Below are 23,799 nucleotides of genomic sequence, written 5' to 3'. Positions count from 1 at the left end.
ATCAACAGGACCCCCGTTTCGACCGTAGGAGTTCCGTTTCGTCCGTCTTGCGGTATGCCACACCCCTCCCGATCAACAGGACCCCCGTTTCGATCATAGGAGGTCCGTTTCCTCCGTTTTGCGGTACGCCAGACCCCTCCCGATCAACAGGACCCCGTTCCGAACGTCGGAGGTCCGTTTCCTCCGTTGTGCGGTACGCCAGGCCTCGTTTCCATCGCCTGTTCCGTCCAAGCCCTCCCGATGAACACGACCACGCATTCCGTTCCGACCCAGCCGGTTGGCTCCCACGCGTTCCGTTGCCTCCGGATGAACACAAGCATTCCGTTGCCTTCCCATGAACACGACGCATTCCGTGGCCTCCCCATGAACACGAGGACGATGCTGTTTCTCCGTTTCGACCCAGCCATGTACACGAGCCCTGGCCGTACGTATGCGCGAGTAGGCGTTCGAGACCCCGCCCGTATGTACACATACGTCGCCGTATTTTCTTTCTTGCACCCTGGCCGCTGTACGTACGTGTACATGCTACGTGCGCGCCTCTACTACGACACGTACGCGCCTCTACTACGACACGTGCGCGCCTATATATCCACCAGTATATATGTACGTACATGTTCGCGACCAGAATGACAACGCTACGTACGCTTCAACCAGGTGGGTCCCGACCGTCAGGCACTTCCTTGCCTGCGAAGATGTAGCTGGTGGGTCCCAGCAGTCAGGGGGGCGAATCAATTTTTTTTGCCCGGACGCACTTCCTTGCGTGCGAAGATGTAGGTCGTGGGTCCCAGCAGTCAGGGGCAAACGTTTTTTTCGTGAAATACGGTGGCCCGTCCGGTGGGTCCCCGCTGTCAGATGGAGGAATAATTATTTTGCACGTAATAAGGACCCGGCTGTCAGCCTCTCCACGTACAGTCCACGTCCGATGGAAGCCGTTCCTTGACCACGTTGACCACGCCGCGCCGAGAGCACCAGGGCGGTGGACGATGGCGAAGCCTAGGAAGGGGACGACGCGGAGCCGGGGAAGACGCGGCAGTGGATGCCCACACATAGAGGAGTACGAGGGTTCACTGGTTCACTACGGTGTGAGGCTGCCGTCGCCGCAGAATAACAGGGGGTGTGGGTGAGTAGAGGGACGGCCTGGCCAGCGGTGGGAGTAGTAGGGGGTGGTGAGGCCTCCGCCGCATCGCAGCCGGCCACGGGAGGCAGGAGCACGAGGCACGAGCGGCGCTGGTTTGGGCGGCTGGAGCAAGAAGACCAGATGTTGAAGAAGCACTACGGCCGTTGGATGGACATCGTACGGTCACTGGAGCTAGAATCGTGCATATTAACTAAGTTGACAAAGCCCTCCGTCCCCGTCAACTTAGTAGGCCCACAAGTCAGCCTGCCACTATACTGTGTCCCAGCTAACAGGGGGAGTATTCATTTTTTTGTGCGTAATAAGGAGGCACTTCCTTGCGTGCGAAGATATAGCTAGTAGGTCCGAGCTGTCAGCGGCGGTAACGTTTTTTCGCGAAATACAGAGGCCCTTTCGGTGGGTCCCTGATGTCAGGTGGAGGAATCATTATTTTGCACGTAATAAGGAGGCATTTCCTTGCGTGCGGCCGTGGACCCAGCTGTCGGCCTCTCCATGTACAGTCCACTTCAGATGCATGTCGGTCGCTGACCACGTTGACCAGGCCACGCCGAAAGCACCAGGGCGGTGGACGGCGGCGAGGCCTAGGAAGGGAACGACACAGAGGCAGGGAAGACTCGGCAGTTGTTTCCCACACGGAGGGGAGTACAAATCTATGAGGGTTTACAGGTTCGTCTGCCGTCGCCGGAGAATAACAGCAGGTGTGGGTGAGTAGAGGGATGGCTAGGCCACCGATGGGAGTACGGTGGGGCGGTGAGGCCTGCGCGGCAGCAGAGCCGGCCGCGGGGAGGAGGGAGCAGGCAGTCCCGCCGGCGCTTGTTTGAGCGGCTAGAGCAGGAAGAGCAGAGATTGAAGAAGCACGACGGCCGTTGGATGGCCATCCAACAGTCACTGCTTGTGCGTCAACCTTTTTTTTAGGAAAGCCTCAAATCTGTGGAAAACAGAATACAACCCATGTGCCATTATTTCTAATAATTTACAGCCCATTTGCTAATTACTAAGGTTTTTTTGAGCCCATATTCTTTTTGTTAGCATTACAGCCCATATTGTGGCCACGGTTAAAAAATTATACGAAATTTTGCATATTTCGGTGCGGTCCGAACTGTTTTTAATTCCGAAATTTCAACTCACATTCAAACTGATTTTAAAAATAAATGTATATCAATATAAAATCCAACAAATTCTCCATGCATAAAAATTAATGTAATTTAAAATCTCGAAATGAAAAAAAAGATATTTGAAACTAATGCCGGTTTGATGTGTTTTAAAAATGTACAGCCCATTTTCATTACTGATGGGCCATTTTCTCGGCCAGCCGAATGAAAGCTCTCCTCGTCTTGAAAGATTTGCAGCCCAACAGGACTGACAAAGCGACTTACTTGGCAAATCACAAAAAAACTGGGCTGTGGCTGTGGACCCAGCTGTCAGCCTCTCCACGTACAGTACTCTTCTGATGGAAGTCGTTCCTTGACCACGTTGACCACGCCGCGCGGAGAGCACCACGGCAGTGGACGACGGCGAGGCCTAGGAAGGGGACGACGCGGAGCCGGGGAAGACGCGGCAGTGGAAGCCTGCGTAGAGAGGAGTACGAGGGTTCACTCGTTCGGCTGCGGTGTGAGGCTGCCATCGCCGCAGGGCCTGGCCAGCGGTGGGAATAGTAGGGGGCGGTGTGGCCTCCGCGGCAGCACAGCCGGCCACGGGAGGCAGGAGCATGCGGCATGACCGGCGCTGCTTTAGGCGGCTGGAGCAAGAAGACCAGAGGTTGAAGAAGCACTACGGCCATTGGATGGACATCGTACGGTCACTGGAGCTAGAATCGTTCATATTGACTAAGTTGACAAAGCCCTTTGTCCCCGTCAACTTAGTAGGCCCACAAGTCAGCCTCCCACCAAGGTGGGTCCCAGCTAGCCGGGGGAGTATTCATTTTTCTGTGCGTAATAAGGAGGCACTTCCGGTGGGTCCGAGCTGACAGCGGAGGGAACGTTTTTTTAGCGAAATACGATGGTCCGTCAGGTGGGTCCCAACAGTCAGGGGGCAAACGTTTTTTTTGCAAAATATGGTGGCCCGTCCAGTGGGTCCCTGCTGTCAGTTGGAGGAATCATTATTTTCCGCGTAATAAGGAGGCACTTACTTGCTGCGGCCGTGGACCCAGCTGAGACTCTCCACGTACAGTATACTTCCGATGGAAGTCGTTCCTTGACCACGTTGACCTTGCCGCGTTCCGTTGCATGCATGCGTCCATGGGTGTGCTGCGTCCCCACTGTCAGCCTCTCACGTACAGTCATCTTCCGATGACTCTCGGTTGTTGACCACGTTGACCACACCGTGCCGAGCGCACCCAGACTGGAACGACCCGGAGATGGGGAAGACGGGGCAGTCGAGTCGCAGATGGAGAGGAGTGGGAAACTTCACTGGTTCGGGTGCGCGGCAGCACAGCCGCGGTGCCGCCCACGGGAGACGGGAGCAAGAACAGAGGTTGAAGAAGGAGCACGGCTGTTGGATTAACATCCAACGGTCCAGCTGCTAGAATCATTTGTTGATTAAGTTGACAAAGCCGTGCGTACACGTCCGCTTAGTAGGCCCACAAGCCAGTCACCAAATCTGACGGGTCCTAGCTGTCAACGGGATGAATAATTTTTTTCGCAAAACAAGGAGGCACTTCCTTCCGTGTGAAGATACAGCCGGTGGGTCCCAGCTGTCAGGTGGAGGAAACATTTTTTCCAGCTTAATAAGGAGGAACTTTCCTTGCTTGCGACCATGGACCTCGTGGGTCCCAGCCGCCAGGCTCTCCACGTACAGTCCTCTTCCGATGACTCTCGTTTGTTGACCACGCCGCACAGAACATAGCGAGGCGGTGGACGACGGGGAGGCCCCAGACGGGAACGACTCGGAGATGGGAAAGCGCGGCAGTGGAGTCGCAGATTGAGAGGAGCAGAAGGGTTATAACTGGTTCTGTTGCGTCGTGGGGCTGTAGTCCGTGGAGAATAACTGGAGGTGTCGAGGGGTGGAGGGAAAGCCTGGCCGGCGGTGGGGTAGCGCTTCGCAGCGATGCGTGCTAAGCAGAGCCGCTAGCCGCCGGAGGCCGGACCAGGCGGTCCCGGTGACGCTGGAGGAAGAAGACGAGAGATTGAAGGTGCATGACGGCCGTTGGATATAAATCCAATGGCTATGGATGACACAATCATTTGTTGACCAAGTTGACAACGCCCTGCGTAGGCTTCGACCTATTGGCCCACATGTCAGCCTGCAAAAATGTGGCATATACTTAACCCATGTTTTCTAGAATGTACAGTCCATTTGCTGGGCTGGGTGAACAAATAATTTCGCGTCAATCAGGCCCATTTATATTTTCTAAGAAATCCCAGCCCATTTGCACTTCCTTGAAATACACGTATTAGGTGGGCTCGTTATATATATAATGTTATGTTAGAAGGAGCAATTAATATCAAAGAATAAACGGGAGAGGCACATTTATATATATATATATAATTAAGAAATTAGCGAGTTATTGCTCAAAATAAAAATGAGCGCGTTATTATTAAATTGGTGCTTCAAATCTTCGCAAGCTTTTGTACGCAATCACCAGGATTTTCCTTGTGTGTGAGTAAAAAACAACCAGGATTTTCCTTGCCAACTTCCGTTAAACATTTACTTTTATAAGTTAATAACACGTGGGATGTTTTTATAATGTATATATAAGTCTCTATAAAATATACGATAATAGTAATAATATAAATATATATAATGTGGTTAGAAGGGAAAACATAAATTGGACACAGCATTACTTTTATAAGAGACCTACGTTTTATACCCCACAGTAGGCATACTAACATGTTCACACACAAATACAACAGAAAAGGTAAACATTCATATCAAACTCAGGTTCACAGGACACGTTCATATTCATAGCCAACATTCACTATCAACAACTCAAAAGATTCATATATACACAAGCTCAGCATATCTATGCATCCAAATGATTGATAGATCACACGACAATATTTATACATAATTCACAAAAAGATTCAGATATACACATGTTCAGTATGTTTATGCATCCAAATGATTGAGATCACAACCAATATGATCCATGGACGAACTCTAATTACCTAGGGTACAGACTGGTAAATGGTGTTCAATCGGAGGTAGTTCTTGCTAAAATTAGTTCTTGTACGAGTAAACTTTCGAGTACATAAGAGGCAGCACAGACAATCTGAACTTTGCTTGTAGGTTTATCCTCAAATAGTGGCCTCGTGCCGAGGGAGGTTTGAGCAACTTGGCCACTACTTTCATCCAACTAGTTTACTGACTCATCTTGGTCCTGTATCTCGCCAAAATTCTACATTGCAGACGAGAAAGGAGGCGGTTGAGAAAATGAACCACCCAATTTTTTTGTGTAGTTCAACTGAAATGGAGCATCCTTGGCGTGCAGACTGATTAAGTGCCAGATGAATATACGCATCAACCAACTTGTCTAGAATCTTTAGAGTCCATGCGATATAGTTCGCTACCATATGTGCCGATAACCAAAAGGCACAAGTTGGGACCAAAGACTGGACTGTGTTTTTCTGGGCTATGCACCAAGCAATATTGCGTTCACTCTCCTAATACTTGGAGTTTGACAATTGGTTGACGCCGGTTGATACTCGAATGAATATAGGCACTTCTTGTCAACATCGATGCTTGTCTGAGTGAACTTTGGAGTACATAGCAGCAGCATAAGTACCTGTCCATCTGATCATTTTGTGCAGTTCTACTGAAATCACCCGATGTAATGATTTGGCTGCGAGTTCAGGCTCCAAATTACGCCTTTATGAAATCGGCAAACAGTAGCACAATACCAAATTACCGATACATATGACAGGCACAATAATCAGGATAAAGACCAGTACCAACCTGTGTGAGGTAGCATATCAATTACTATTTCCTTTGACTGGAAGCCGAGATAAGCCAAGCGACTGACAACAAAGGAAGAAAGCAAGCGGAGATTAGCGACTGATAGGAAAGGACGGAAGCTGTTGAGGCAATGAAGCACCCAAAGTTTTTGTGCAGTTCCACCAAAATCGAGCATCCCTGTTGGCACATATATTGAGACAGTGAGATTACTGTAATAGTGGGACTAGTTGATGAAACATACACTAACAAATAGAAGCACCCTCATTATCTTAATGCGTGAAGTTAGTAACATAGTAGTCTTGCTTAAAGAGAGGTATTAGTTTATTTAATCAGTGCCAATTAGCTCAACTCAACACTCAAAGCATTGCCGTTTATCATAGGTTGCAAAACTTTAACGTGCAAAGATAAAGGAGTTTCTCATGACAGTAGCATGATACAAATAGAGATGACAGCAAACTAATATGGATGAAGGCCTTAGACCCGTACCAACCTGAGAAAAAAAAGCTTATTCATGTAGTCCCATAAGAGATGATAAAGCACTCACTGGAATCACACAATAGTATATATTTTTGTGCACTTCAAATGTATGGTTGAAATCACTCTTGTTTACCAGTGCTGAGATTATATCGAAAGATTATCAAGAACTTCCAGCAGAGTTAAAGCACTGGGTGAGATACAGTTCATTGTATTGTCTTGTGTAGTTCCACTAAAATGTATGATTGGCACAACATGATCTCTGTTTGCACAAGTAGGAACAAGGTGAAACCTTCATTAGCTTAGTGAGAAAGGATAGGAAGACATTAGCATATTACTCAAACAGTAGCATCAAATTCATGATGGACAATACGCAAAACATTGCCTCATTGAACCAATGGCAATAAATTGACATGCAAAACAATAGCACTATGATGTCATGACACTAATAATATTCCCTCCCTGCTCCACCACATGATTCACCTCCATAGACAAACATACACACGTACATGATTCAGCATAGGGTCCTACTAAAGATTTGTTTAACTCCAACAGGAAAATTAGGCAGTAATAAATTAGTGGTACTTAAGTACTCCTAATTAATTAAGTGAGACAACAAAAGTGGAAGGGCTCCCTGGAGGATCGTCTCACATGTAAGGTAGTCGTTGCCGGAGCCCTTGAATGGCCTCGACTGAGGCCTCTGGCTTCAACAAGATCGCCTTGGCATTGTTTATTCTTCTTCTTCTTCTTCCTCTTCATGCTCTGTTTCTCTTTCTCCTCACCAGTTGGTGAAACCAAGTACATGATTGGCCTTCTAATTCAGAATTGGTTTTGTTAGTGAGGGAGTACAAGTGTACTGAAAATCAGCATTATTTTCTCATGGCAATCGAAAAATAGAGATGAACACATGCATTAAATATCATTCTTACCTAAAGGAAGGTTATGGCGCCAATATGGATGATGAGGATTGGAACACAGATCTCCCTTTGTGTAGTTCCACCAAAATGAACCAACGGTTCCATTCTGACATTCCAGTTAAACAGCACAAAAGTCACTTCTTTTAAGAAGAGTTTTGTGCAGTGCACCAAAAGGTCACAACAGCAACCGGGTGAATTGGATATCCCCGTTTGCAAAAAAGGCACAGAGGAAACAGTCAGAGTCTCAAACAATTACAGGCAAAAACGTTTGGCTAAACTTGTCATGGCTTATAACAGTGGCATGGCTTCATTTTTACCAGGGACATTAGATTAACAACAACTAAGGCTGCGTTCGGTTCACAGGTTTGGTGCAGGATTTTCATAGGAACACAATTCCTACAGTATTCTTTCCCTTCCAACCGTTCGGAACACGAGAAAGGTGAATAGTGTTTCATAGGAAAGCTGGTCTGGTAGTACTGATTCCATAGGATTAGAAACATCCACGCGCTGCTCATTTTTTGGGCGGAAGCCCGAGGCAGGCGCTCGCTGCCATGCGTTAGACTGGTTGCTGTGCTGTGTTGCCGGAATAAAAAAATCAACCTATGTGTGGTACGTGAGGTGAGGACAAGAGTAGTCACTGTGCAGCTAAATAAACAAATAGCATCTCATACTGCCAAGCATGCTACTCTAAAAAACAAATCTGTACATTTCGTAGTCCATCCGAACACATTCTCTTGAGAGTTTCCTCCGGTTCGCTGTTCCATAGTTTTATACCTACATTGCTTTCCTATTCCTCTATTTTCATCAAGACCTATGTTTTCTGCCCCTTTATTCCGAACGGAGCCTAATTATTTGGTATAAGGGCATGGGACAGTGGGTGCACCAGCAGTCCAGCACCATGTACGAAAACAGGGGCATAAAGTGGTGATTCATAGTTTGTTGCCCCGAGAAACAAACATCCAAGAAACATATCTGGGTTGGTCCCATTTTTGTTCACTCTAGCCACCTACTCCTATGTGTGGATAGCAAATCTAGTCCTGGTCATACCACTGTGTACAGCGTTACCCCTATATTTCCCTTTTCGACCAAGAGACCGGTTGGATGACCAGTCTGTACTACTTTCATCCCCTTTCCTTCCTGTTTGTACCAAGTCCGATGTACATACTAAATTCCCCCACCCCCACTTTATTTCTTGTTTGAACCAAGTACTCCCTCCGTCCGGAATTACTTGTCATCAAAATGGATGTGTCTAGAACTAAAATACATCTAGATACATCCATTTCAATGACAAGTATTTTCGGACGGAGGGAGTACAAGATTCGACTCCATGAAGTAGCTTTACCTCTAACAATAGAAGAAGAAAAATATGTGACGTTGGACCATCCGATCGAGAGGGGCAGAGAGGTAGAAAATGATGCACATGCAGCAACGTAGCGAGCTGGGGAAGTAGAGCTAAGGTGGTTTCGAACGAAGATATACCTGAAGGTCATCGGGATGTGGATAGGTGGGCGGCGGGAGGCCGGATCCGCCCACAGGCAACGACGAAGGGATCGGAGGACCTCCCGCACCGGCGCTCGGCCAGAGATAACGGTGCGGCCGGCAGTGGGTCTCCTCCCTCGCTGTCGACGACGGCCTAAACGCTGCCCCTCCTCCCCTTCACCGGCGGAGGGGCATACGTCCGGATCTGTAACCAGCGGTGAGGATAGAAAGCCAGTGTTTTTTGAAGGGAGAAAGACAGTGTTACTACCCCTATCTTGTTTAGATCTGGAGAGGATGAGAGTGTGTGAATAGAGCAACCCTAGCAAGCAAGCGCGGAGGCTCCGGCCTATATATACGTAGTGGGGTAGTTTTCCTTTTTCACTCCATCAAAACATGAAGGAAATATGCCCTAGATGCAATAATAAAGTATTATTTATTTCCTTATATCATGATAAATGTTTATTATTCATGCTAGAATTGTATTAACCGGAAACATAATACATGTGTGAATACATAGACAAACAGTGTGTCACTAGTATGCCTCTACTTGACTAGCTCGTTAATCAAAGATGGTTATGTTTCCTAGCCATAGACATGAGTTGTCATTTGATTAACGAGATCACCTCATTAGGAGAATGACGTGATTGACCTGACCCATTCCGTTAGCTTAGCACCCGATCGTTTAGTATGTTGCTATTGCTTTCTTCATGACTTATACATGTTCCTATGACTATGATATTATGCAACTCCCGTTCACCGGAGGAACACTTTGTGTGCTACCAAACGTCACAATGTAAATGGGTGATTATAAAGGTGCTCTACATGTGTCTCCAAAGGTACTTGTTGGTTGGCGTATTTCGAGATTAGGATTTGTCACTCCGATAGTCGGAGAGGTATCTCTGGGCCCACTCGGTAATGCACATCACTATAAGCCTTGCAAGCATTGTGACTAATGAGTTAGTTGCGGGATGATGTATTACGGAACGAGTAAAGAGACTTGCCGGTAACGAGATTGAACTAGGTATCGAGATACCGACGATCAAATCTCGGGCAAGTAACATACCGATGACAAAGGGAACAACGTATGTTGTTATGCGGTTTGACCGATAAAGATCTTCGTAGAATATGTGGGAACCAATATGAGCATCCAGGTTCCGCTATTGGTTATTGACCGGAGAGGTGTCTCGGTCATGTCTACATAGTTCTCGAACCCGTAGGGTCCGCAAGCTTAACGTTACGATGACAGTTATATTATGAGTTTGTATTTTTTGATGTACCGAAGGTTGTTCGGAGTCCCGGATGTGATCACGGACATGACGAGGAGTCTCGAAATGGTTGAGACATAAAGATTGATATATTGGACGACTATATTCGGACACCGGAAGTGTTCCGGAGAAGTTCCGGATTAAACCGGAGTGCCGGAGGGTTACCGGAACCCCCCGGGGAAGTATTGGGCCTTAGTGGGCCTTGAGGGGAGAGAGAGGGCAGAAGCCAGGAGGTGGTGCGCCCCCTCCCATGAGGAATCCTAGTTGGACTAGGAGAGGGGGGCGCAGCCCCTCTTTCCCTCTCTCTCTCCCTCTCTTTCCTTCCCCCCCTCTTTTCCTAGTTGGACTAGGAAAGGGGAGTCCTACTCCTACTAGGAGGAGGACTCCCCCCCTCTCCTTGGCGCGCCTAGGGCAGCCGGCCTCCCCCTTGCTCCTTTATATACGGGGGCAGGGGGGGCACCTCTATACACACTTGATATACGATATTTTAGCCATGTGCGGTGCCCCCCTCCACCATATTACACCTCGATAATACCGTCGCGGAGCTTAGGCGAAGCCCTGCGTCGGTGGAACATCATCATCGTCACCACGCCGTCGTGCTGACGAAACTCTCCCTCAACACTCGGCTGGATCGGAGTTCGAGGGACTTCATCGAGCTGAACGTGTGCTGTACTCGGAGGTGCCGTGCGTTCGGTACTTGATCGGTCGGATCGTGAAGACGTACGACTACATCAACCGCGTTGTGATAACGCTTCCACTGTCGGTCTATGAGGGCACGTGGACAACACTCTCCCCTCTCGTTGCTATGCATCACCATGTTCTTGCGTGTGCGTAGGAATTTTTTTGAAATTACTACGTTCCCCAATAGTGGCATCCGAGCCTGGTTTTATGTGTTGATGCTATGCACGAGTAGAACACAAGTGAGTTGTGGACGATATAAGTCATACTGCTTACCAGCATGTCATACTTTGGTTCAGCGGTATTGTGAGATGAAGCGGCCCGGACCGACATTACGCGTACGCTTACGCGAGACTGGTTTCACCGTTGCGAGCACTCGTTGCTTAAAGGTGACCGGCGGGTGTCTGTCTCTCTCACTTTAGTTGAACGAGTGTGGCTACGCCCGGTCCTTGCGAAGGTTAAAACAGCACCAAGTTGACAAACTATCGTTGTGGTTTTGATGCGTAGGTAAGAACGGTTCTTGCTAAGCCCGTAGCAGCCACGTAAAACTTGCAACAACAAAATAGAGGACGTCTAACTTGTTTTTGCAGGGCATGTTGTGATGTGATATGGTCAAGACATGATGTGATATAATTTGTTGTATGAGATGATCATGTTTTGTAACCGAGTTATCGGCAACTGGCAGGAGCCATATGGTTGTCGCTTTATTGTATGAAATGCAATTGCCATGTAATAGTTTTACTTTATCACTATGCGGTAGCGATAGTAGTAAAATCAATAAGTTGGCGAGACGACAACGATACTACGATGGAGATCAAGGTGTCGCGCCGGTGACGATGGTGATCATGACGGTGCTTCGGAGATGGAGATCACAAGCACGGTGCTTCGGAGATGGAGATCACAAGCACAAGATGATGATGGCCATATCATATCACTTATATTGATTGCATGTGATGTTAATCCTTTATGCATCTTATCTTGCTTTGATTGACGGTAGCATTATAAGATGATCTCTCACTAAAATTTCAAGATAAAAGTGTTCTCCCTGAGTATGCACCGTTGCGAAAGTTCTTCGTGCTGAGACACCACGTGATGATCGGGTGTGATAGGCTCTACGTTCAAATACAACGGGTGCAAAACAGTTGCACACGCGGAATACTCAGGTTAAACTTGACGAGCCTAGCATATGCAGATATGGCCTCGGAACACGGAGACCGAAAGGTCGAGCGTGAATCATATAGTAGATATGATCAACATAGTGATGTTCACCATTGAAACTACTCCATCTCACGTGATGATCGGACATGGTTTAGTTGATTTGGATCACGTAATCACTTAGATGATTAGAGGGATATCTATCTAAGTGGGAGTTCTTAAGTAATATGATTAATTGAACTTAAATTTATCATGAACTTAGTACCAGATAGTATCTTGCTTGTCTATGTTAATTGTAGATAAATGGCCCGTGCTGTTGTTCCGTTGAATTTTAATGCGTTCCTTGAGAAAGCTAAGTTGAAAGATGATGGTAGCAATTACACGGACTGGGTCCGTAACTTGAGGATTATCCTCATTGCTGCACAGAAGAATTACGTCCTGGAAGCACCGCTAGGTGCCAGGCCTCCTGCGAGAGCAACACCAGAAGTTATGAACGTCTGGCAGAGCAAAGCTGATGACTACTCGATAGTTCAGTGTGCCATGCTTTACGGCTTAGAACCGGGTCCTCAACGATGTTTTGAACGTCATGGAGCATATGAGATGTTCCAGGAGTTGAAGTTAATATTTCAAGCAAATGCCCGGATTGAGAGATATGAAGTCTCCAATAAGTTCTACAGCTGCAAGATGGAAGAGAATAGTTCTGTCAGTGAGCATATACTCAAAATGTCTGGGTATAACAATCACTTGATTCAACTGGGAGTTAATATTCCAAATGATAGCGTCATTGACAGAATTCTTCAATCACTGCCACCAAGCTACAAGAGCTTCGTGATGAACTATAATATGCAAGGGATGAATAAGACGATTCCCGAGCTCTTCGCAATGCTAAAGGCTGCGGATGTAGAAATCAAAAGGAGCATCAAGTGTTGATGGTCAAAATGTCTGGGTATAATAATCACTTGATTCAACTGGGAGTTAATCTTCCGGATGATAGCGTCATTGACAGAATTCTTCAATCACTACCACCAAGCTACAAGAGCTTCGTGATGAACTATAACATGCAAGGGATGAATAAGACAATTCCCGAGCTCTTCGCAATGCTAAAGGCAGCGGAGGTAGAAATCAAAAAGGAGCATCAAGTGTTGATGGTCAGTAAAACCACTAGTTTCAAGAAAAAGGGCAAAGGAAAGAAGAAGGGGAACTTCAAGAAGAATAGCAAGCAAGTTGCTGTTCAGGAGAAGAAACCCAAGTTTGCACCTAAGCCTGAAACTGAGTGATTCTACTGCAAGCAGACTGGTCACTGGAAGCGGAACTGCCCCAAGTATTTGGCGGATAAGAAGGATGGCAAGGTTAACAAAGGTATATGTGATATACATGTTATTGATCTGTACCTTACTAATGCTTGCAGTAGCACCTGGGTATTTGATACTGGTTCTGTTGCTAATATTTGCAACTCGAAACAGGGGCTACGGATTAAGCGAAGATTGGCTAAGGACGAGGTGACGATGCAGGTGGGAAATGGTTCCAAAGTCGATGTGATCGCCGTCGGCACGCTACCTCTACATCTACCTTCGGGATTAGTTTTAGACCTAAATAATTGTTATTTGGTGCCAGCGTTGAGCATGAACATTATATCTGGATCTTGTTTAATGCGAGACGGTTATTCATTTAAATCAGAGAATAATGGTTGTTCTATTTATATGAATAATATCTTTTATGGTCATGCACCCTTGAAGAGTGGTCTATTTTTAATGAATCTCGATAGTAGTGACACACATATTCATAATGTCGAAGCCAAAAGATGCAGAGTTGATAATGACAGTGCAACTTATTTGTGGCACTGCCGTTTAGGTCATATCGGTGTAAAGCGCATGAAGAAACTCCATGCTGATGGACTTTTGGAATCACTTGATTATGAATCACTTGGTACTTGCGAACCGTGCCTCATGGGCAAGATGACAAAAACACCGTTCTCCGGGACTATGGAGAGAGCAACAGATTTGTTGGAAATCATACATACAGATGTATGTGGTCCGATTAATATTGAGGCTCGTGGCGGATATTGTTATTTTCTCACCTTCACAGATGATTTGAGCAGATATGGGTATATCTACTTAATGAAACATAAGTCTGAAACATTTGAAAAGTTCAAAGAATTTCAGAGTGAAGTTGAAAATCATCGTACCAAGAAAATAAAATTCCTACGATCTGATCGTGGAGGAGAATATTTGAGTTACGAGTTTGGCCTACATTTGAAACAAGGCGGAATAGTTTCGCAACTCACGCCACCCGGAACACCACAGCGTAATGGTGTGTCCGAACGTTGTAATCATACATTATTAGATATGGTGCGATCTATGATGTCTCTTACTGATTTACCGCTATCGTTTTGGGGTTATGCTTTAGAGACGGCTGCATTCACTCTAAATAGGGCACCATCGAAATCCGTTGAAACGACACCTTATGAACTATGGTTTGGCAAGAAACCAAAGTTGTCGTATCTTAAAGTTTGGGGTTGCGATGCTTATGTGAAGAAACTTCAACCTGATAAGCTCAAACCCAAATCGGAGAAATGTGTCTTCATAGGATACCCAAAGGAGACTGTTGGGTACACCTTCTATCACAGATCCGAAGGCAAGATATTCGTTGCTAAGAATGGATCCTTTCTAGAGAAGGAGTTTCTCTCGAAAGAAGTGAGTGGGAGGAAAGTAGAACTTGATGAGGTAACTGTACCTGCTCCCTTATTGGAAAGTAGATCATCACAGAAATCAGTTTCTGCGACACCTACACCAATTAGTGAGGAAGTTAATGATAATGATCATGAAACTTCAGATCAAGTTATTACTGAACCTCGCAGGTCAACTAGATCAAGATCCGCACCAGAGTGGTATGGTAATCCTGTTCTGGAGGTTATGTTACTAGACCATGACAGAACCTACGAACTATGAAGAAGCGATGGTGAGCCCAGATTCCACAAAATGGCTTGAAGCCATGAAATCCGAGATGGGATCCATGTATGAGAACAAAGTATGGACTTTGGTTGACTTGCCCGATGGTTGGCAAGCCATTGAAAATAAATGGATCTTCAAGAAGAAGACTGACGCTGATGGTAATGTTACTGTCTATAAAGCTCGACTTGTTGCGAAAGGTTTTCGACAAGTTCAAGGAATTGACTACGATGAGACCTTCTCACCCGTAGCGATGCTTAAGTCTGTCCGAATCATGTTAGCAATTGCCGCATTTTATGATTATGAAATTTGGCAAATGGATGTCAAAACTGCATTCCTGAATGGATTTTTGGAAGAAGAGTTGTATATGATGCAACTGGAAGGTTTTGTCGATCGAAAGGGAACTAACAAAGTGTGCAAGCTCCAGCGATCCATCTATGGACTGGTGCAAGACTCTCGGAGTTGGAATAAACGCTTTGATAGTGTGATCAAAGCATTTGGTTTTATACAGACTTTTGGAGAAGCCTGTATTTACAAGAAAGTGAGTGGGAGCTCAGTAGCATTTCTGATATTATCTGTGGATGACATATTACTGATTGGAAATGATATAGAATTTCTGGATAGCATAAAGGGATACTTGAATAAGAGTTTTTCAATGAAAGACCTCGGTGAAGCTGCATATATATTAGGCATTAAGATCTATAGAGATAGATCAAGACGCTTAATAGGACTTTCACAAAGCACATACTTTGACAAAGTTTTGAAGAAGTTCAAAATGGATCAAGCAAAGAAAGGGTTCTTGCCTGTACTACAAGGTGTGAGATTGAGTAAGACTCAATGCCCGACCACTGCAGAAGATAGAGAGAAGATGAAAGATGTTCCCTATGCTTCTGCCATAGGCTCTATCATGTATGCAATGCTGTGTACCAGACCTGATGTGTGCCTTGCTATAAGTTTAGCAGGGAGGTACCAAAGTAATCCAGGAGTGGATCACTGGACAGCGGTCAAGAACATCCTGAAATACCTGAAAAGGACTAAGGATATGTTTCTCGTTTATGGAGGTGACAAAGAGCTCATCGTAAGTGGTTACGTTGATGCAAGCTTTGACACTGATCCGGACGATTGTAAATCGCAAACCGGATACGTATTTACATTGAACGGTGGAGCTGTCAGTTGGTGCAGTTCTAAGCAAAGTGTCGTGGCGGGATCTACGTGTGAAGCGGAATACATAGCTGCTTCAGAAGCAGCAAATGAAGGAGTCTGGATGAAGGAGTTCATATCCGATCTAGGTGTCATACCTAGTGCATCAGGACCAATGAAAATCTTTTGTGACAATACTGGTGCAATTGCCTTAGTAAAGGAATCCAGATTTCACAAGAGAACCAAGCACATCAAAAGACGCTTCAATTCCATCCGGGATTTAGTCCAGGTGGGAGAAATAGAAATTTGCAAGATACATACGGATCTGAATGTTGCAGACCCGTTGACTAAGCCTCTTCCACGAGCAAAACATGATCAGCACCAAGACTCCATGGGTGTAAGAATCATTACTATGTAATCTAGATTATTGACTCTAGTGCAAGTGGGATACTGAAGGAAATATGCCCTAGAGGCAATAATAAAGTATTATTTATTTCCTTATATCATGATAAATGTTTATTATTCATGCTAGAATTGTATTAACCGGAAACATAATACATGTGTGAATAGATAGACAAACAGTGTGTCACTAGTATGCCTCTACTTGACTAGCTCGTTAATCAAAGATGGTTATGTTTCCTAGCCATAGACATGAGTTGTCATTTGATTAACGAGATCACCTCATTAGGAGAATGATGTGATTGACCTGACCCATTCCGTTAGCTTAGCACCTGATCGTTTAGTATGTTGCTATTGCTTTCTTCATGACTTATACATGTTCCTACGACTATGAGATTATGCAACTCCCGTTTACCGGAGGAACACTTTGTGTGCTACCAAACGTCACAATGTAAATGGGTGATTATAAAGGTGCTCTACAGGTGTCTCCAAAGGTACTTGTTGGGTTGGCGTATTTCGAGATTAGGATTTGTCACTCCGATAGTCGGAGAGGTATCTCTGGGCCCACTCGGTAATGCACATCACTATAAGCCTTGCAAGCATTGTGACTAATGAGTTAGTTGTGGGATGATGTATTACGGAACGAGTAAAGAGACTTGCCGGTAACGAGATTGAACTAGGTATCGAGATACCGACGATCAAATCTCGGGCAAGTAACATACCGATGACAAAGGGAACAACGTATGTTGGTATGCGGTTTGACCGATAAAGATCTTCGTAGAATATGTGGGAACCAATATGAGCATCCAGGTTTCTCTATTGGTTATTGACCGGAGAGGTGTCTCGGTCATGTCTACATAGTTCTCGAACCCGTAGGGTCCGCACGCTTAACGTTACGATGACAGTTATATTATGAGTTTGTATGTTTTGATGTACCAAAGGTTGTTCGGAGTCCCGGATGTGATCACGGACATGACGAGGAGTCTCGAAATGGTCGAGACATAAGGATTGATATATTGGACGACTATATTCGGACACCGGAAGTGTTCCGGAGAAGTTTCGGATTAAACCGGAGTGCCGGAGGGTTACCGGAACCCCCCGGGGAAGTATTGGGCCTTAGTGGGCCTTGAGGGGAGAGAGAGGGCAGCAGCCAGGAGGTGGTGCGCCCCCTCCCATGAGGAATCCCAGTTGGACTAGGAGAGGGGGGCGCAGCCCCTCTTTCCCTCTCCCTCTCCCTCTCTTTCCTTCCCCCCTCTTTTCCTAGTTGGACTAGGAAAGGGGAGTCCTACTCCTACTAGGAGGAGGACCCCCCCCCCTCTCCTTGGCGCACCTAGGGCAGCTGTGACACCCAAAAATTTTATTTGGCTTTATCAAAAAATTTATTTGGTTTGAAGGAGGTTATTTAAACATTTTTTTAAAAAAAAGGACCCTTCTTCTCAAAAACTTTCTTTCTATGACAAGTATTTTGTTTGGTTCCATCCAAGACTTGATCTTTGGTCTTGGAGGTTTTTCATCTTGTGTTGACTCAACACAAATGTTTTTCATTGGAAAAGTTTTTGGAAATCTTTTCTTTATAAAATAGCCCTATGGCAGATGGAGTGATTCTTTCCCTTTCAAAATCTCCTCTTGCCATGACCTAAGTGGAAATCCCCTCCCAAAAGCCATCTCCCCTCTTTGTGTCAAGATATACTTCAAATCCAGCAAGTTGAACTCCCCCATGATTTTATTTCCATTTATTTCTTATCAAAAACCTTTTCTGCCCTCTACTTTGACCCTTGGAGATTTACAAAGGAACCACTAGTTCTCCTTTGAGTTTTGCCTCCAAACAAATTTCCCAGGCTAGTCCTTAGAGCCCTCAACCAAGATCCATGAAGATCCACTGGTCTCAGTTCAAAATTTTCAGAATGAGCTTGCTGCAAGTTTGGGCCATATTTGTCAAATTTGATGAAATTCAATTGTTTTCTCCTCCTAAAAATCTGAGAAAATTCAGGCAGCCTCTGGATGCATCAAGAGGTCACCACACCAAGTCCCAGCTCCAGAAACATTTCCCTCGTGCCCAAATCTTTTCGTCGAACACCTGGAGGGCACTGTACCTGTCAAAGTTCAGTGTTCAGTAAACAGTTTCAGAAAGCCGGTGTCGTTTTCTTCAGAAACTCACCTCGATCTCGCCAGTAGCCGCGGTGGCGCCTTGCTCCCTGTTCCCCATTCTTATCCCTACGCCGCACGATCGCCTGGACACTTGCGGATGTCGGCGGCGGGCTGGCCGAGGTGCAGCACCCCATGCGCGGCAGCAGCAGCGCCCGCTGCGGCTGCCAGAGAGGCGCAGCGTGGGACGGCGCCGTCCAGCACCGCCCAAGCCACCAGAGGCCACCGCGTGGCCGTCCCCTCCTCTATGCGCGCCGCAGAGCCGTCGTCGTGAACTAGGAGGCACGGAGCGCGCTCCCTGCCGCCGTCGTGCCCGTACGGCCGTTCTGTCGAGGGCCAGAGCATTACACCAAGTCCGACCGAGGTTTAGCGGAGAAACGGTGCGAGTGGACCACCGCGAAGATGCCAAGCCGCCTAAACCTCCTGCCCGACCTCTGCCTCGCCGTAATTGCTCGCCGGCGTTATCCCGTTCACGGCCACCTCCTCGGATCGCCTATAAAAGGAGGTCCCGAGCTCGAACTCGAGCACGCACCATCCCTACACCTCACAAGTACCACGCCAAGCTACTGGGAAGACCTCGAGGAAGTCTTCTTCCCCAACTCCGGCCGCCTCAACCCGCTTCGGGATCTAGCACGATTCACTCCCGTGCGTGCAGCCCTGCCTCTCAGCTCATGCCAGTAGTCTCCTAGTGCATCCACATCGCTGACCCGCGCACCAATTTGAAGTTTGCAGCACCCACCGGAGAGCTCCACCCTCGCCCGAACCACCGTCCGCCGGAGATAGGGTCGCCGTCGACGTGGTGCTCGCCGACGGTCAAGTCCACCACCCACCGACGCGGAAGAACACCCTGAACCCGTAGGTACCCTCCGATCACCCTACCTCGCCATGGATCAACGCCGGCGACCACCGCAGCCTTCGGGCGCCGGCGAGCTCTGTTGGATTTGAACCTGACGGGTGGGACCCCCCCGTCAGCCTCTCTTTATTTTCCCTTCGAACCATTTTCTAAAGGCGCCTTCGGGCAAAGTGTGTTTCCTCTCTGGGCTAGCGTATTTCATACTGAAGCGTTTTCTGCTTTTTCAAACAAGTCCCTGGATCTTTTCTGTTTCATCACAGATTAGTCCTTGGACTAAAACCCTTCTATCTTTTAAACAAAAGATGCTTTTTGATTGATTCTTTTTCTGTCAGTCTTATATTTTTGTCTAGTTTTTTATAGTATTTATTTGGAAAATTGTTGGAACAATTTTTATACACGCAACGGTATTCACGTTAGTATACGGTTTCTTTATACCGTAGATTCCGGAAGAGGTGACGGAGCCGCGAACTTCGCCGAGCTAGACTCCGACTTCTCCGAACCAGGCAAGCATGTTTGAACCTTTGATATGATGAGTGTTTTACATGTTTGCTTGAATAGTTTGTGCATGGCATATGAGCATCGGTGAGTGTTACGTTGCATGCAAGGCAACTAACCGTGTGCTTCGAAGTTGCTGTGATGTTTTGATGAGAGATGACCTGATCATGTGGTGACATGAGAGGTGATAAGATGGTATTGTTGTAGCATGCCAGTCTTATGTCATCCGATAAACTCCGACGTTAACGTGGACAAGCCACGTTACCGTTCGTTCCCTTCCGTGCTGCCACATGTTTTCTGCAAAGAATACGGTTTAGTAAGTTGCAAACCTCTTTCCTTGTACACACCAAATAGAGGGGCCGGGATGAGGGTTCCATGGCCCTGGATTAAAGCCAGTCATCCGGTCAGGGGGCATGGGTGTTTCCGGTTGGGACCGAGAGGGGGGCACCCCTTAGAGCGCGCGGTATAAATTTGATCCCATGCTATGCGAGGTTGTAGCCTCCCCATCTCAAAGTTTTTCTTGAACGTTGCTTGGGGTGATTCCTGGCAACGGAATGTGGAATGGGTGTGTACTGGTTAGATGTGTTTCTCCTAAAATACCGTAAACGGAACTAGTCCCTTGTGACTACTGAAATCCGTTGGCTGTGGTTAAGAGTACAAACTCTACAGATTCAAAACCTTCCGAGTCATCGTGTCCATGGTTGAGGACCTGGGTCAATGTATCCCAACAGTATCCATATCAGTCTCAGTGTCAGTCCCTGTGTCAGTCTCCGTGGAAATCCCCGGTGAACGAGTTTGAGTGGTAAACCCGGTCGAATGTTATTCCTGTGGATGGACTAACCATTTTATTATTTCGTACCTGAGTATTTCCTTGAGATGATTTAACTTCATGAGCTACTGGAATATTAAGTTATGAAATATAAGCCCTTTATGTGATGTCGCTCAGACGTCCGACTGTGGCACTCTCGTTATTTACTTTTGATATAAGCCCCTTATGTGATGTCGCTCAGACGTCCGACGGTGGCACTCTCATTATTTACTTTTGATATAAGCACTTTATGTGATGTCGCTCAGACGTCCGACTGTGGTACTCTCATTATTTACTTTTGATATAAGCCCTTTATGTGATGTCGCTCAGACGTCCGACTGTGGCACTCTCGTTATTTATTTTTGATATAAGCCCTTTACGTGATGTCGCTTAGACGTCCGACTGTGGCACGCACTGTCATTTATATTCCATTATAAGCCCTTTTTGTGGTGTCGCCTTGACGCCCGACTGCGGCATTGTTAATTTATTTGTAACCTTTCGAGGAGTCAATTCAGACCCTCGATTGGCATTCAGTATTACATTGGGATTTCGGGAGGACTACCGCCCGACTTCCTTTTTACCTCCCGCGCATTGCCATTTTATTATCTGAGTGCGCATTATTAATCTGTTCATATGCACCATGTCTGCATTTTTTATATCTTATGTCTAAACTGTCTTGCGAGTACTTTCATAGTACTCACCTGGCTTGTTGATTTGGCCAGATGTTGAGGAAGGCGATCTCATGGATGATGAGTTTGATAGCGAGTCCGACGCCTAGAGGAGTCCCAGTCAGTCCCGTGCGATCCTGGATTTTGGTCACTTGTATTATATACGCTTCCGCCACCCACAATAAGAGTCCTCGAGCCTCACTCCGACGCTCGATGAGCTGTAAGATTCAGGAGTCATGTCACCCACTTCACTGTGACATATCCACCACCGCTCTTATTACGAGTCAGTAGTTATGCCACCATATCCCTTGTGCCATATCTGCCTTTATGTATAATATCGGCGTGCTTGTAATAAATTGTTGAGCATCCTCCGCTCAAGCTTCTTTTATATTTAGTACTCCTGGATTTTTTCTGTAATCAAGAATCTGTCTACCAGTAAGAAGGAATTCTTCTCTACTGGTCCATTAAAGGGATCGGTTTCTCAACAAATATTTTATTGGAAAATCGGTCGTGACAGCAGCCGGCCTCCCCCTTGCTCCTTTATATACGGGGGCAGGGGGCACCTCTATACACACTTGATATACGATATTTTAGCCGTGTGCGGTGCCCCCCTCCACCATATTACACCTCAATAATACTGTCGCGGAGCTTAGGCGAAGCCGTGCGTCGGTGGAACATCATCATCGTCACCATGCCGTCGTGCTGACGAAGCTCTCCCTCATCACTCGGCTGGATCGGAGTTCGAGGGGCGTCATCGAGCTGAACGTGTGCTGAACTCGGAGGTGCCATGCGTTTGGTACTTGATCGGTCGGATCGTGAAGACATACGACTACATCAACCGCGTTGTGATAACGCTTCCACTGTCAGTCTACGAGGGTACGTGGACAACACTCTCCCCTCTCGTTGCTATGCATCACCATGTTCTTGCATGTGTGTAGGAATTTTTTTGAAATTACTACGTTCCCCAACAAAACAATCGTTTAAAATTGTGTACTACTACATGCCAGGTCGCAGTTTTTTTAGTTGTTGATTGTTTTTTGAGATAACCCGCTTGTTCCAAGTGGTGTTACCGTATGCCAGGTCGCACTTTGTATCGTTCAAGTCTGGTACTACAAGTCCCTCCATTAAATGAACAACCACCCCCTTGTAAAAATTGTGAACAAGCCCACGGCTAAAATTAACGGAAACGTGGGTTGCCCCAACATGCATTATTATTTATATTTTCTACTCCCTCCGTTCCTAAATATAAGTCTTTTTTATAAGCCACACCTAAGACAAGAATTTTTTTATTAGCAGTGAACCCCACATGTCATAGACACAAAAATTGTGGCAACATTCCCTTAGGCAAGCCAAAGTGTGTCTAACAATTTGAGAAACTCAGGTCAGGCAAGTGTGGCAAGTGTGGGAAAAATAATGTGGCAACATAAGACAAACATAGTCACAATCCAAACAGCCCCGTAATTTTTTGTGACATGCATGAAAATTTGGTTAGTTAAATTTATAGTCAAAATTTGGCAAGGTGCATCAAATCAACACATGCAAGTATCAAAAGGAAAGTCACGGCATGCATGCATGCGTTGTACTCCCTCCGTTTCCAAATATAAGTCTTTTTAGAGATTGCAACAAGTGACTACATACAAAGCAGAATATGTCTACTCCTACATACGAAGTAGCCCATTTGAAATGTGTAAAAAGACTTATATCGAGTGCAGTGCTTTGGTGTGTCGCGTCAACTTGTACAAGACCGAGAAATTTGATAACTACAACGCCCTCTCCCTCGCAGACTGAGCTCCGGTGCCTTAACTGCACCTGCCTTTGGCTACATGACAGGAGGGCCAACCACCTGTTGGGCCCACCTGTCATAGACGCAAAGGCAGGAGCAGTAAGTAGAAGCTTTCGCTACACACTAGCCCTCCCGCACGAGGTGGACGGACATGCAGCAGTGGATTCGATACTGTAGAAGTAGGAGTAACATCATTGTTCGTGTTCTCGAAGAGGCGAAGAGCCAAGCGCAACCTGAACGTGGCAGTTGCGAACGCTCGCGTGGTGCGGTTCCTTGGAGTACTAGCAAGGCTCTTGCATGAGACAAAATTGCTATTGTTTAACAATTAAACTCCATTATCCATTGGTTGATACTCATTCTGCATAGGTCCACACGCTTAGCACCGTTTCCTCCTGGGGTCACCAATGTTTATTTGCTAATTAATAGCATTGCATGCAATGAACCAGCCATTGCAAGTCATTAAAAGCATGCACACCTCTCATCTCTTATTGGTTGATATGTCAAGAAATAAGAAACAAGGTAGAAGTTAATGCACCGCGCCTAAGTGTTTTGGGACTATTTGGT

Source organism: Triticum aestivum, chromosome 2D (genome assembly GCF_018294505.1).
Source record: "Triticum aestivum cultivar Chinese Spring chromosome 2D, IWGSC CS RefSeq v2.1, whole genome shotgun sequence".
NCBI lineage: Eukaryota > Viridiplantae > Streptophyta > Magnoliopsida > Poales > Poaceae > Triticum > Triticum aestivum.
Note: the sequence above shows the minus strand (reverse complement) of the source record.